Below are 13,623 nucleotides of genomic sequence, written 5' to 3'. Positions count from 1 at the left end.
TATATTTATATCAGGAGTCATTTTCATTTTGGTTTGCCGCTGTGACTACAAATCCCATCAGGCAAATGTTAAGCTGGTTTTCCCTCAATGGTACCGTCGAATCCCTCTGTCCTTCTGTCCCTTCACTAACGACTATGTCGAAGAGTTTTTCTGCCTTCTTTGTTTGATCTGAACGATTTTCTCCGTTGATATTCCATCTTTATGTCCTATATCACATAAAGTATACCAAATAATAATTACAGTGAAGAGCCAAAGAAACTGGTACATCTGCCTAATAACATGTACAACCCCCGCGAGCACGCAGAAGTGCCGCAACACGACGTGCCAAGGACTCGACTAATGTCTGAAGTAATGCTGGAGGGAAATGACACCATGAATCCTGCAGGGCTGTCTATAAATCCGTAAGAGTACGAGGAGTGGAGATCACTTCTGAACAACACGTTGCAAGGCATCCCAGATATGCTCAATAATGTTCATGTCTGGAGAGTCTGGTGGCCAGCAGAAGCGTATAAACTCAGACGAGTGTTCCTGGAGGCACTCTGTAGCAATTCTGGACGCATGGGGTGTCGCATTGTCCTGCTGGAACTGCAGTCTGTCGGAATGCACAATGGACAATGAATGGATGCTGGTGATCAGACAGGATGCTTACGAACGTGTCACCTGTCAGAGTCGTATCTAGACGAATCAGAGGTCCCATATCACTCCAACTGCACAGGCCCCACACCATTATAGAGACTCCACCAGCTTGAACAGTCCCCTGCTGACATGCAATGTCCATGTATTCATGAGGTTGTCGCTACAAGTGTACAAGTCCATCCGCTCAATACAATTGGAAACGAGACTCATCCGACCAGGCATCATGTTTCCAGTCATCAACAGTCCAACGTAGGTACCGAGCGAGGTGGCGCAGTGGTTAGACACTGGACTCGCATTCGGGAGGACGACGGTTCAATCCCGGGTCCGGCCATCCTGATTTAGGTTTTCCGTGATTTCCCTAAATCACTCCAGGCAAATGCCGGGATGGTTCCTCTGAAAGGGCACGGCCGACTTCTTTCCCCATCCTTCCCTGATCCGATGAGACCGATGACCACGCTGTCTGGTCTCCTTCCCCAAACAACCAACCAACCATCCAATGTAGGTCTTGACGAGTCCAGGCAAGGCTTAAGGCTTATTGTCCTGCAGTCATCAAGGGTACACGAAGTGGACCTTTCCGAAAGCTAATATCGATGATATTTCGTTGAATGGTTCGCACGCTGACACTTGTTGATGGCCCAGCAGTTTGCGGAAGGGTTGCACTTCTGTCACGTTGAACGATTCTCTTCAGCCGTCGATGTTCCCTTTCTTGCAGGATCTTTTTTGGGCAGGAGCGATGTCCGAGATTTGATGTTTTACCGGATTCTTTATATTCACGGTACACTCTTGAAATGGTCGTACGGAAAATTTCCCCACTTCATCGCTACCTCGGAGACGCTGTGATCCATCGATCGTGCAACGACTATAACAGCACGTTCAGACTCACTTAAATCTTGATAACCGTCCATTGTAGCAGCAGTAACTGATCTAACACCTGTGCCAGACACTTGTCTTATACAGGCGTTGCCGACGTAGCGCCGTATTCTGCCTGTTTATATATCGCTGCTTATAGCGGTTTCTTTGTGCGCTTCAGTGTATCTCGCTGGTAGTTTATAACTTCATTTATTTTTCATTTTTGTTTGTTGATATTTTGGGTCCGCAAGATTTTGTAGTGATTCTTGATGCAACCTAAAGGCAGATAGGCGTGCGTCAATTTCTCCACAGCCTTGAAATGACGCTGCGGGTGACTTTCACCTGCAGCCCCCCCCCCCCCCCCCCCACGCGGACTGTGGTCGGCCTCCGATCTACCAATGATGACCCCATCCGTAATATCGTCAAAATATGTTCCCTACGCCACTCTGCGTCCCCACAGCTCTAGTTCTGCGTGTCAAGTACGTTCAACGTGGAGACAGAATTGCTACGCCCAAGGTTCAAATAATACCGAATGCTTCAGTCTAAGCCACATTTTTGTGTTGTACGTATGGTCTCACAACTCAAAATAAAATTCACTACTGACAAGAAAATGAGGCACCCACAGACACGGTCGTACGTCAGAGTATCTTCGTACAGTAGACACCATCGGCAGGTATGTAAATATTAAAATTGCAGTTTACTGTGGCAGAATGGCCATCAGAATGCATCAGTGTTTTTCGTGTATAGTGTTGTTATCAGGCCTTGTAGGTTATATAAGGAACTTTGTTAGATGTTGAGTGATCACTGTGAAAGACACGGACGTGTCTCGTACTCGTGTGATACAGTGTTTGGTCGAATCTTGTAGTATCAAAAATTGTGGGGTATTCAGATGTGACAGAGGCCTGATGTTGGACTGCTTGTAAATGTGAGGGCAAGTATACTCGTCTTCAAGGCTACGGTCGACCTTGCCTGACCACCAAAAAGGAGGATCACTGTATTGTGCCCTAAACAAATCGTAATCCATTCACATCCCTTCCTGTCATCTGAAAACAATTGATGGACTCCCTCCAACATTCTGTTCATCCTGCACCATTGGTCAGAGACTAGGAGCAGCTGGACTAAGGAACTGCTGTTCCACGCAAAGGCTATTGTTAACACAACACAAACGGCTGCGTTTGTAGTGGTGGAGTGACCGGGAAACATGAACTACTGGTGAGTAGCGTCGTGTTGTTCAGTGATGAATCACAGTCCTTTACTTCCTCGGATGACCATCATTAGCGAGCATGGCGGCTACCTGTAGACAACTCCCATTCTCCCCTTAGTTTGGAGTGGCATAGTGGTGTCACTTGTAGGGTCATGGTGAGGGTGTGACTTCAGGTCAAGGTTGGTAGTGATAACTCTGACGGCACAGCGGCAGTTCATGAACATCCTGCGTCCTCATGTTTTACCTCTCATGCGACACTATTGCGGTGCCATTTTTAAAAGGACAGTACTTGTCCATACATATCACGTGCCTCAACGATCCTGGTTCAAAAGGCTCTAAGCACTATGGGACTTAACATCTGAGGTCATCAGTCCCCTAGACTTAGAACTACTTAAACCTAACTAACCTAAGGACATCACACACATCCATGCCCAAGGCAGGATTCGAACCTGTGACCGTAGCAGCAGCGTGGTTGCGGATTGAAGCGCCTAGAACCACTCGGTCACAGCGGCCGGACTCTTATGAACTGTCTGCATGATGTTGAGGTACTCCAGTGGCCAGCGCAATCTCCAGATCTGCCCCCGAAAGAAACATGTATTGAACCAACTCTGATGTGAACTCCATCCAGGTGACAATATCCAGGGTATTAGACAGGTTACAACAGCTTTGGTCCAATTTGCCTCAGGAGAGGATACAACGGCTTCATGACACCCTTTCCAACCGATTAGTGCATATGTGTCCGCTCCCAGTAGCTGAGTGGTTCACCCAGGACGATGGATCACTCGGCTCGTGGGTCGATGAAGAACGCAGAAAATTGCGCGTCGACATGTGAACTGCAGGACACATGAACATCGACGTTTCGAACGCACATTGCGGTCCGTGGATTCTGTTCCCGGGACACGTCTGGCTGAGGGTCGGCTACGTATACAAGTCAGCCGGCACGGTAGCTCAGTGTGTTCGGTCAGAGAGCCGGTTGGCCTCTGTAATAGAAAACTGAGTGGAAGGATCAACCACCGAACTTGATAGGATGTCTTGCGACGTCCGCAACGACCAAACACAACGACAAAAAAAAAGTGGTCAGCACGACAGACTGTCAATCTTAAGGGCCCGGGTTCGATTCCCGGCTGGGTCGGAGATTTTCTCCGCACCGGGACTGGGTGTTGTGTTGTCCTAATCATCATCATTTCATCCCTATCAACGCCCAAGTCGCCGAAGCGGCGTCAAATCGACAGACTTGCACCCGGCGAATGGTCTACCTGACGGGAGGCCCTAGTCATACGACATTTTTTAGTGCATGGATTCAGGTCAGACAGGATAATACATCAAACTGTTAAGTGGGCTCATACTCTCAAGTACTTTGTAAATTTGAGTCCATGCTGTAAATATTGAAATAACATATCCCCTCAATTTTTGAAGTTTCATCTCTTACTTCCCTTCTGTGTGTTAATTATAACTGGGTATTGTGTGATGTCCTTAGATTAGTTAGGTTTAAGTAGTTCTAAGTTCTAGGCGACTGATGACCTTAGAAGTTAAATCGCATAGTGCTCAGAGCCATTTGAACCATTCAGCCATAAACATTAGAAAAATAGAAGAAAACGTGAAAGGTAACGACCTGTGATGGACCAGCTTTAAACAGGTTGTTGGGTAATGACTTGTTAACATGTGAGAAAATGGCAATTTGTGATAAATTATTTAGGTAATGAGGCGGATGAGGGCCACATTTTCTTATTAGATGCTCCAGCTGGTAATTGTACTTCATTAGGTTTCTATGAGCAACAATAAAGATTATGGTATACATTTTCTTATGTTTCACGTCAACTCGGATCGTCACTAAGGCGCCAAGAAAAATCGATTGTCTACACTTCCTCAACCATGCCTCTTAACCTGAGAAATTCAGTCCCATAGGCAACATTTGAAACAGACAAATCTCGCCGGAAAATTGAGAAACACTAAAAGTCGTAGTACTGATGTTTATAAATGCACCAAAAATGTGGGATTTGTATTTGTCGTGGGAGCACAGTCTAATTGAATTTTTTAAATGTCTTCGTATTCATCATCGACTGTACTGTTTATTACAATATTCACTATTGCTGTTTCGACCGCAGGTCATTTTCAAGTGGTTACAGCTGCAAACAATATGTACATCGTGTCTGGACGTAACAACTGACAAAAATGCATACGGGTTTTACTGCACTGTCGTGAAAAATTTAGATCAGAAATAAAGTAAAAATTACTCACGTGCTGAAGACGCAGCAGTAATCTACATGGCTAAAAACAATAAAAATGATGTGATCTTCTACGACTCGTGTAGCCTATGTCATGTTCACCATCTGTATAAAGTATAAAATACAATCACGTCACGAGAACACATCAAAAACAAACAGGTGAATGCAACATTCTTAACTAATTTTACCGGTATATGACGGATGGGATAAAAACTCATGAAATAGATTCTTGATTACTGCACATGAGCCGGCCGGGATGGCCGGGTGGTTCTAGGCGCTACAGTCTGGAACCGCGCGACCGCTACGGTCGCAGGTTCGAATCCTGCCTCGTGCATGGATGTGTATGATGTCCTTAGGTTACTTACGCTTCAGTAGTTCTAAGTGAAACGTCCCCTTAGAAAAATTATACATGACTGTGTTTAAACCGACACACAATATTTTTAGCGCAACGCAATCTGACTTTCAATAATCCCTACAAAAGAATGGCTCTGACTAACAATAACCTATACCTTTCATGAATCACTTACCTCACAAAAATGTTCGTTACTTGAACTACTGCAATACGGCGAGCGCCAATACTGCCAGCTAAATAAGAGAGTCTAACTACTGAAGGCACTAACTACTGATAGGCATAGTTCGCAAATGAAAGATTTTGATAGGGAACAAACAATGTATTTACCTTAATAGTGTTCGAAAGTCATAATCTATATAGCAGTTCATGACATCCATTCTTACAAATGTACTGTTTCTGATGGACACACGTCCAGATCATCCGCTCTCAAAAATCCGCCATCTCACTTCCCCACATCCACCATTGCTGGCGGCTCACCTCCAACTGCGCAACGCTGTGCGCTGTTAACATCCAGCTGCCCAACACTACAATGGTAGACAACAATGCAAACTAGCCACAGACTGCACACAGCACAGCCAGTGATTTTCATACAGAGCACTACGTGGCGTTACCAATAAGAAAACCTAAACAGCCTACTTACATAAGTTCTAGGGGACTGATGACCATAGATGTTAAGTCCTACAGTGCGCAGAGCCATTTGAACCATTTTTTTTGCAAAAGCACAACCACAATGTCAAATATGGTAAAACAATGGCTCTAGCCCACAGCGTGCATACCTTTCTAAAATTAATAGAAATGACATATCCATTGCAGCATCATGAACTGTTTTAGTTACATTCAAATGTAAGGGTGATTCTTTTTTTTACTATAATTAGTATGGTGGTTGTGCTTCTATATCTGATAAACAAGAAAATATTTGCATTGCACGGTACATTTGTGCGTGACACCTGTACGAGTCTCACACTTTGTATCCGATCCTTTAACTTGTGCAATATGTGGCACATGATACGCAGATCACAAGAATATACACTGCATGAGCTTTTATAACTATACTATGTTACTGTATACACTGCCATGGCCTTATAGTACGAGTATTAATACAGGGCTATTACAAATGATTGAATCGATTTCATAAATTCACTGTAGCTCCATTCATTGACATATGGTCACGAAACTCTACAGATACGTAGAAAAACTGATAAAGTTTTGTTCGGCTGCAGCTGCGCTTCAGGTTTCTGCCGCCAGAGTGCTCGAGAGCGCAGTGAGACAAAATGGCGACAGAAGCCGAGAAAGCGTATGTCGTGCTTGAAATACACTCACATCAGTCAGTCATAACAGTGCAACGACACTTCAAGACGAAGTTCAACAAAGATCCACCAACTGCTAACTCCATTCGGCGATGGTATGCGGAGTTTAAAGCTTCTGGATGCCTCTGTAAGGGAAAATCAACGGGTCGGCCTGCAGTGAGCGAAGAAACGGTTGAACGCGTGCGGGCAAGTTTCACGCGTAGCCCACGGAAGTCGACGTTATTCGTCGACTTTCGCGGGCTACGCGTGAAACTTGCCCGCACGCGTTCAAGCAGGGAGCTAAACGTACCACAGCCGACGGTTTGGAAAATCTTACGGAAAAGGCTAAAGCAGAAGCCTTACCGTTTACAATTGCTACAAGCCCTGACACCCGATGACAAAGTCAAACGCTTTGAATTTTCGGCGCGGTTGCAACAGCTCATGGAAGAGGATGCGTTCAGTGCGAAACTTGTTTTCAGTGATGAAGCAACATTTTTTCTTAATGGTGAAGTGAACAGACACAATTTGCTAATCTGGGCGGTAGAGAATCCTCACGCATTCGTGCAGCAAATTCGCAATTCACCAAAAGTTAACGTGTTTTGTGCAATCTCATGGTTTAAAGTTTACGGCCCTTTTTCTTCTGCGAAAAAAACGTTACAGGACACGTGTATCTGGACATGCTGGAAAATTGGCTCATGCCACAACTGGAGACCGACAGCGCCGACTTCATCTTTCAACAGGATGGTGCTCCACCGCACTTCCATCATGATGCTCGGCATTTCTTAAACAGGAGATTGGAAAACCGATGGATCGGTCGTGGTGGAGATCATGATCAGCAATTCATGTCATGGCCTCCACGCTCTCCTGACGTAACCCCATGCGATTTCTTTCTGTGGGGTTATGTGAAAGATTCAGTGTTTAAACCTCCTCTACCAAAATTTTTTTAAAAATACCAAGCATATGTAATCAGTCATATACTTCTGAAATCCTTCTAAGCGGAAGATATGATTTACAGTTCAATATAAGCAGTGTGAATACAGACGCAGCAGTTAGTTGCTTTGAAAAAGTTTGAACAAAATATAGTTGGCTCCCAATACCATATGCGTATACTTCATGTTGTTACTTGTGATGCTGCTGATAACTTTAGAACCACGGAAAATCTCATTGATGTTAGGATGACGTTAAAGCTCTACGTAATAATGTAGCCCAGGCTACTTTTTTAACCGGATCTGCTCAGTTGCGTCACGGATTGCATCGGTCTCCGGTGACCTTCCCTTTGATTTGAAGATTCTGCAGTTTCCCTTCAAATTGTGTTTCTCAGTGGCGATAAGTAAATCGCAGGAGCTGACGTGACACAAAACTCTCAGTTCTACGTTGCGTGGTCGTGGATAAGCACCCTACAAAACTAGTAAATTTCGATGCCACCTCCTAAAATTATAAAGAACATTGTTTACAACAAGTATGGAAAAATCCTAACATGGAAAGCAAAACTTAGCTTTAGGTACTGACTATTTGCCCGCGGCTGTTGCTAACAAAACCTCTGATTTACCTTCATGTAACCAGTTTAAACCTATCTTATGTACTTATCTCACTAAAACTGTATTTATCTATAACTATTCACAGTTCTGTCGCCATCTTCACCTTGTCACCTCCAACATTTATTTCAGAGGTCATAAGTGTGTGTGTGTGTGTGTGTGTGTGTGTGTGTGTGTGTGTGTGTGTGTGTGTGTGTATGTTTCTAAGGGACCAAACTGCTGAGGTCATCGGTCCCTAGACTTACACACTATTTAAACTAACTTATGCTAAGAACAACGGACATACCCATGCCCGAGGGAGGACTCGAACCTCCGGCGGGAGGGACCGCGCGATCCGTGACATGGCGCCTCAAACCTCGCGGCTGAGGTAATAAGTACTTGCCTCATGAAAAACGAGAATGCCATTTTGATACGGCCCATTAGGAAATCCAAACCATATCTCGAATTTTTAGATCTCTATCTACACAAAGACAGGGGACAAATCCGGGAGAGTTGGACCACTTTTATCCTTCAGATTACAATTTATGTTTTTCATTTTTTTTTCACTTCTGGCAGCATATTCGTATAGAGCGCCATATAAACTTAAGGACAGTGTGTTAATAAGGCAATGTCACTTAAAATTCAAGAGATGTTCAAATGGTTCAAATGTCTCTGAGCACTATGGGACTTAACATGTATGGTCAACAGTCCACTAGAACTTAGAACTACTTAAACCTAACTAACCTAAGGACATCACACAACACCCAGTCATCACGAGGCAGAGAAAATCCCTGACCCCGCCGGGAATCGAACCCGGGAACCCGGACGTGGGAAGCGAGAACGCTACCGCACGACCACGTCAAGAGATGTGATGAAATGAAAATATACATACACCCTTAGGCGTGTGGGTGAGATGGACCTGTCTACTGGGAAAGATAGGGTCATATAACATAGAAAAATGACTGTACATGGCGAATAGTGTTATTCATAATTTCATATTTGTATTTGGAATATGTCTAATGAATACAGAATTATACTGTTAAATATTTTAACTCAAAACAACTTTATCAGTTTTTTCGTAAATCTTGACTGAGCACTGCCTTTTATAATGAGATGTTGGTTTTGTTCAAGCATTAGCTTGTCTTTCTTTCACTGCAGCAGTTACACTTATTAGCAAATGTTGAACAATATTCATGTGAAGCCGGCCGTGGTGGCCGCGCGGTTCTAGGCGCTTCAGTCCGGAACCGCACGACTGCTACGGTCGTAGGTTCGAATCCTGCCTCGGGCATGGATCTGTGTGATGTCCTTAGGTTAGTTAGATTTAAGTAGTTCTAAGTTCTAGGGGACTGATGACCCCAGATGTTAAGTCCCATAGTGCTCAGAGCCATTTGAACCAATGTTCATGTGACCATCGTGAACAGAAAATGTACTGAATCCAATCGTGATCTTTACTAGTTCCGTAATAGATTTCACCACACCCAATGCGTTCATTCTCATCCCACTCATCAAAATTATTTTCGTAATCCTATGCAATGTCTGCATCCGATGAACACGGTGATCTATTTGCAATATCTTTTTTCTTTTTTAACTTCTTCGGTCTGTTTTTCTCATCACTAGTACTTCCCTTTGGTGATCTTTTTGTGCTATTTTTCTTTTCCTTTCCTTTTCTTATTCCTCCCCTTCTTTACAGTTTCAATATTTCCAGCAGAGTTTAGCCTTCTGGATACAGTTACTGCCTTCCTCTTAAAATTCATGGTTTTGCCAGTAGAAGGAACAAGTGATATTCCATCCAAAAGTTTTGTCTGTGTTGGATTAGGAGTAGTCAGTTCTGAGATGGCAATCTTGAAAGTTTTAGGTTCAGTGGGAGAGGAGCGAAGTTGTGTCAGCAAAGGAATTTGACTTGTGCAGATAATTCTACTCTTTTGATGTGCCTCTGTTCAGTAGATCTTTTGATGAGCTCTGAAGTGTTTGGTTGGCCTGTGTGTGAGATTTTGTTGGTCCACTTGTTGGTACAGCTTCCGACAAATAAGCATAGTCTGAGACTGCGGCCGTCTACAATGGGAGTGCTGCAAATGCTTTGAAGCTAAATTTAATTGGGTTCCATCTCTCTCACATTAAAACAAGTGGTTCATTCTCTGGGAGATATATACCACCCCGACTTCCACCGGTAAGCAGCGAGCTCGATGGCCATTTTATGTTATTTTCGATCCTACACATTTGTCAAGCTAGCAGTATTGTGCAGACTAGGTATTAATACTAAAATTGTGTAACTACACGATAAAACTCTTCGACTTAACAGAATAGAGAATATCATTTTTGTCCAGAAGTAAGACGAAGATGACACCAACACCTCTGCACCACGTTGTTCACTAAGGAGCTTCCTCGCAAGTAGCTGGAGCTGCCCCGTGGCGCATATATGAAATACGCCATTGTCCTTCACACCCAGTGGTCCAGCTCTCCTTGACTTACACTGCTGCTTTTCTCGCTGTCGAGTCATGAAGTACCAGCCAACACTACTCCATTTGCTGATTCCCGTAAGGACATTTCCAAACATGAATCCAGCATACGACCTGTGTGAGAAAAATAATGACACTGACAACACTGCGAGCGATCTGGCAACGCTGTGTTTTTCTGCTTGTGTAGACAGGCGTGTTCATCCCTTCAAGGTGCTGAGTCCAAGTTGGATCTTCGTACAGCCACGTGTGGTTTTTGAGAATGCCGTCAGTAAAGTTTTGATTTTGTTGTGTGTTAAGAAAATGGAAAAGCGGAATTTTCAGCTGCGTTATGCCATCAAGTTTTGTGTTAGACTAGGGAACTCCTCGAGTACGACCTTTGAAAATTTGATACAGGTCTATGGGGAGCATTCCTTATCAAGAGCACAAGTTTTTGTCTGACACGAGTCATTTTTGGATGGACGAGAACACATTAATGGTGAACCTTTCTCAGGGAGACCTTTAACTTCAAAAACCGACGAAAACGTCGAAACGTCGGACGTGTGCATGCTCTTGTGAGATAAGACCGACGTTTAAGAATACGGACAATGGGTGACTTGTTAAACTTAAACACGTTCACTGTACATTAAATTTTTAACTGAAGATTTCCGACTGCGAAAGGTTTGCGTCAAAATGGTGTCGAAAAAAACCTCAAAACTGAGCAGAAGGACAATCGAAGAAACTGTATGTTGATCTTCTTGAGAGGACTGCCAATGACCACGAATGGTTCACTCGTGTGATCACACGTGACGAATCATGGATTTTTGAGTACGATCCTGAGACAAAGCGACAAAGTGAGGAATGGCACACTGAGACATCTCCTCGACCGAAAATAGCTGCAGTGAGCAAATCAAGCCCCAAAACAATCCTGATTTCCTTTCTTGAAAATAGGGGAATCATGGATGACGAATTTGTTCTTCCGGGACAAATTGTTAACCAAGTATTTTACGCAGATGTCCTTGAAAGGTTCTGGAAAAGGATGAATTGAGTGCGACCGGACACTGCACACAAGAAGATGCTGCATTATGACAACACCCATGTCATATGGCCACTTTCATCACGGAATGTTTGGCATCAAAAGGCATTCCTGTAGTTTGCTTGCCAGCCGCTGTGGCCGAGCGGTTCTAGGCTCTTCAGTCCGGAACCGCGCTGCTGCTACGGCCGCAGGCTCGAATCCTGCCTTGGGCATGGATGTGTGTGATGTCCTTAGATTAGTTAGTTTAAGTAGTTCTAAGTCTAGGGGACTGACGACCTCAGATGCTAAGTCCCATAATGCTTAGAGCCATTAGAACCATTTTTGTAGTTTGAAAGCTTCACTACTCATCTGTTATAAGTCCTAGTGACTTCTTTCTTCTCCCGAAATTGAAAAATGTCCGCAAAGGTCATCATTTTGGGACTCTGGAGAAAATTCAAAAGAATATGACGGACTTGTTAAAGGCCCTACCAGTTGAAGCCTTTCAGCGCTGCTACCTAGACTGGGAACAGCGACTGTATAGCTGCCGGAGGGAACTACTTTGAAGGTGACAATATTGTTGTTTGAAAAAAAATGAAAAGTTTGGTAGATAAAAAAGTCTGTGTCATTACTTTTCTCAAACACCTCATACACTATCCGATAAAAAATATCAGCACGTCTAGCAATGTCCATTCTGCGGTTTTATGACGGACTGAACTCTGATGGGGATACTTTCAATGAGGTGTCCGAATGTCTGTGGAGGGATGGCAGCCCTGTCTCCTCCTGGAGCCGAAAGTAGAGGAGGTAGTTACGTTAGCAGCTTGGGTGTGAACCGAAATCGACATGCGAACATCCCATTGGAGTTCCATTTGGTTAAAATCGGACCCCTTGGTAGGTCAGTCCACTTGTCCACAAGCCATTGCCTCACAGATGCTGTTTTACACTGAAAAGCCACAGAAACTGGTACACGTGGCTAGTATCTTGTAGGGCCCCCGCGAGCGGGCAGAAATGCCGCAACATGTCGTGGCATGGTCTCGACTGATGTCTGAAGTAGTGCTAGAGGGAATTGACACCATGAATCCTGCAGGGCAGTCCATAAATCCGTAAGAGTATGAGGGATTATAGACCTCTTCTGAACAGTACGTTGCAAGGCATCCCTGAGATGCTCAATAATGTTCATGTCTGTGGAGTTTGGTGGCCAATGGAAGTGTTCAAACTCAGAAGAGTGTTCCGGGAGGCACTCTGTAGCAATTCTGGACTTGTGGGTTGTCGCCTTGTCCTGCTGAAATTGCCCAAGTCCATCGGAATGCACAATGGACATGAATGGATGCAGGTAATCAGACAGAATGCTTACGTACGTGTCACCAGTCAGAGTCGTCTCTATATGTATCAGGTCTCCCATATTACTGCAATTGCACATGCTCCACACCATTACAGAGCTTCCGCCAGCTTCACTCCCCATGGTTCATGGATTCATACCCGTACACCTCCATCCGTTCCATACAATTTGAAACGAGTCTCGTTCGACTAGGTAACATGTTTCGAGTCATCAACAGTCCAATGTCGGTGTTGACGAGGCCAGGCGAGGCGGACGGCTTTGTGCCGTGCTGTTATCAAGGGTACACGAGTGGGCCTTCGGGTCCAAAAGACCATATCGATGTTGTTTTGTTGAATGGTTCGCACGCTGACAGTTGTTGATGGCCTAGCATTGAAATCTGCAGCAGTTTGCGGAAGGGTTGCACTTCTGTCACATCGAACGATTCTCTTCAGTCGTCGTTGATACCATTCTTGCAGCGATGTCGGAGATTTGATGTTTCACCGGATTCCTGATATTCATGGTACATTCGTGAAATGGTCGTACGGGAAAATTTGCAGGTCATCCCTGCCTCGTCCGCGGCTCGTGGTCTTGCGGTAGCGTTCTCGCTTCTCGTGCACGGGGTCCCGGGTTCGATTCCCGGCGGGGTCAGGGATTTTCTCTGCCTCGAGATGACTGGGTGTTGTGTGTCTTTCATCATCATTTCATCCTCCTTTCCCTCGCAAGTCGCCGTAGTGGCGTTATAGAACTTGTGGAGCAGCGGCCGAATCGCCCCTCGAGGGGTCTCTCGGCCACCAA

The 13,623-nt window shown here is 44.6% G+C and overlaps 1 protein-coding gene and 1 non-coding gene across 2 annotated transcripts in view; both read left to right on the top strand.

Annotated features, from left to right (window-relative positions):
* The window catches only part of LOC124616289 (neural-cadherin-like), a 966,400-nt gene that overhangs the window by 867,971 nt on the left and 84,806 nt on the right, over window positions 1–13,623 (top strand). The window lies entirely within an intron of this gene.
* Window positions 3,452–3,606, top strand: LOC124617174. Its single transcript, XR_006979962.1, has one exon. It is a non-coding gene; the product is annotated as a 5.8S ribosomal RNA (ribosomal RNA).

Source organism: Schistocerca americana, chromosome 5, assembly GCF_021461395.2.
Source record: "Schistocerca americana isolate TAMUIC-IGC-003095 chromosome 5, iqSchAmer2.1, whole genome shotgun sequence".
NCBI classification, from domain to species: Eukaryota; Metazoa; Arthropoda; class Insecta; order Orthoptera; family Acrididae; genus Schistocerca; species Schistocerca americana.
The sequence above is the reverse complement of the archived record's forward strand: the minus strand, read 5'-3'. Positions and strand labels throughout refer to the sequence as shown.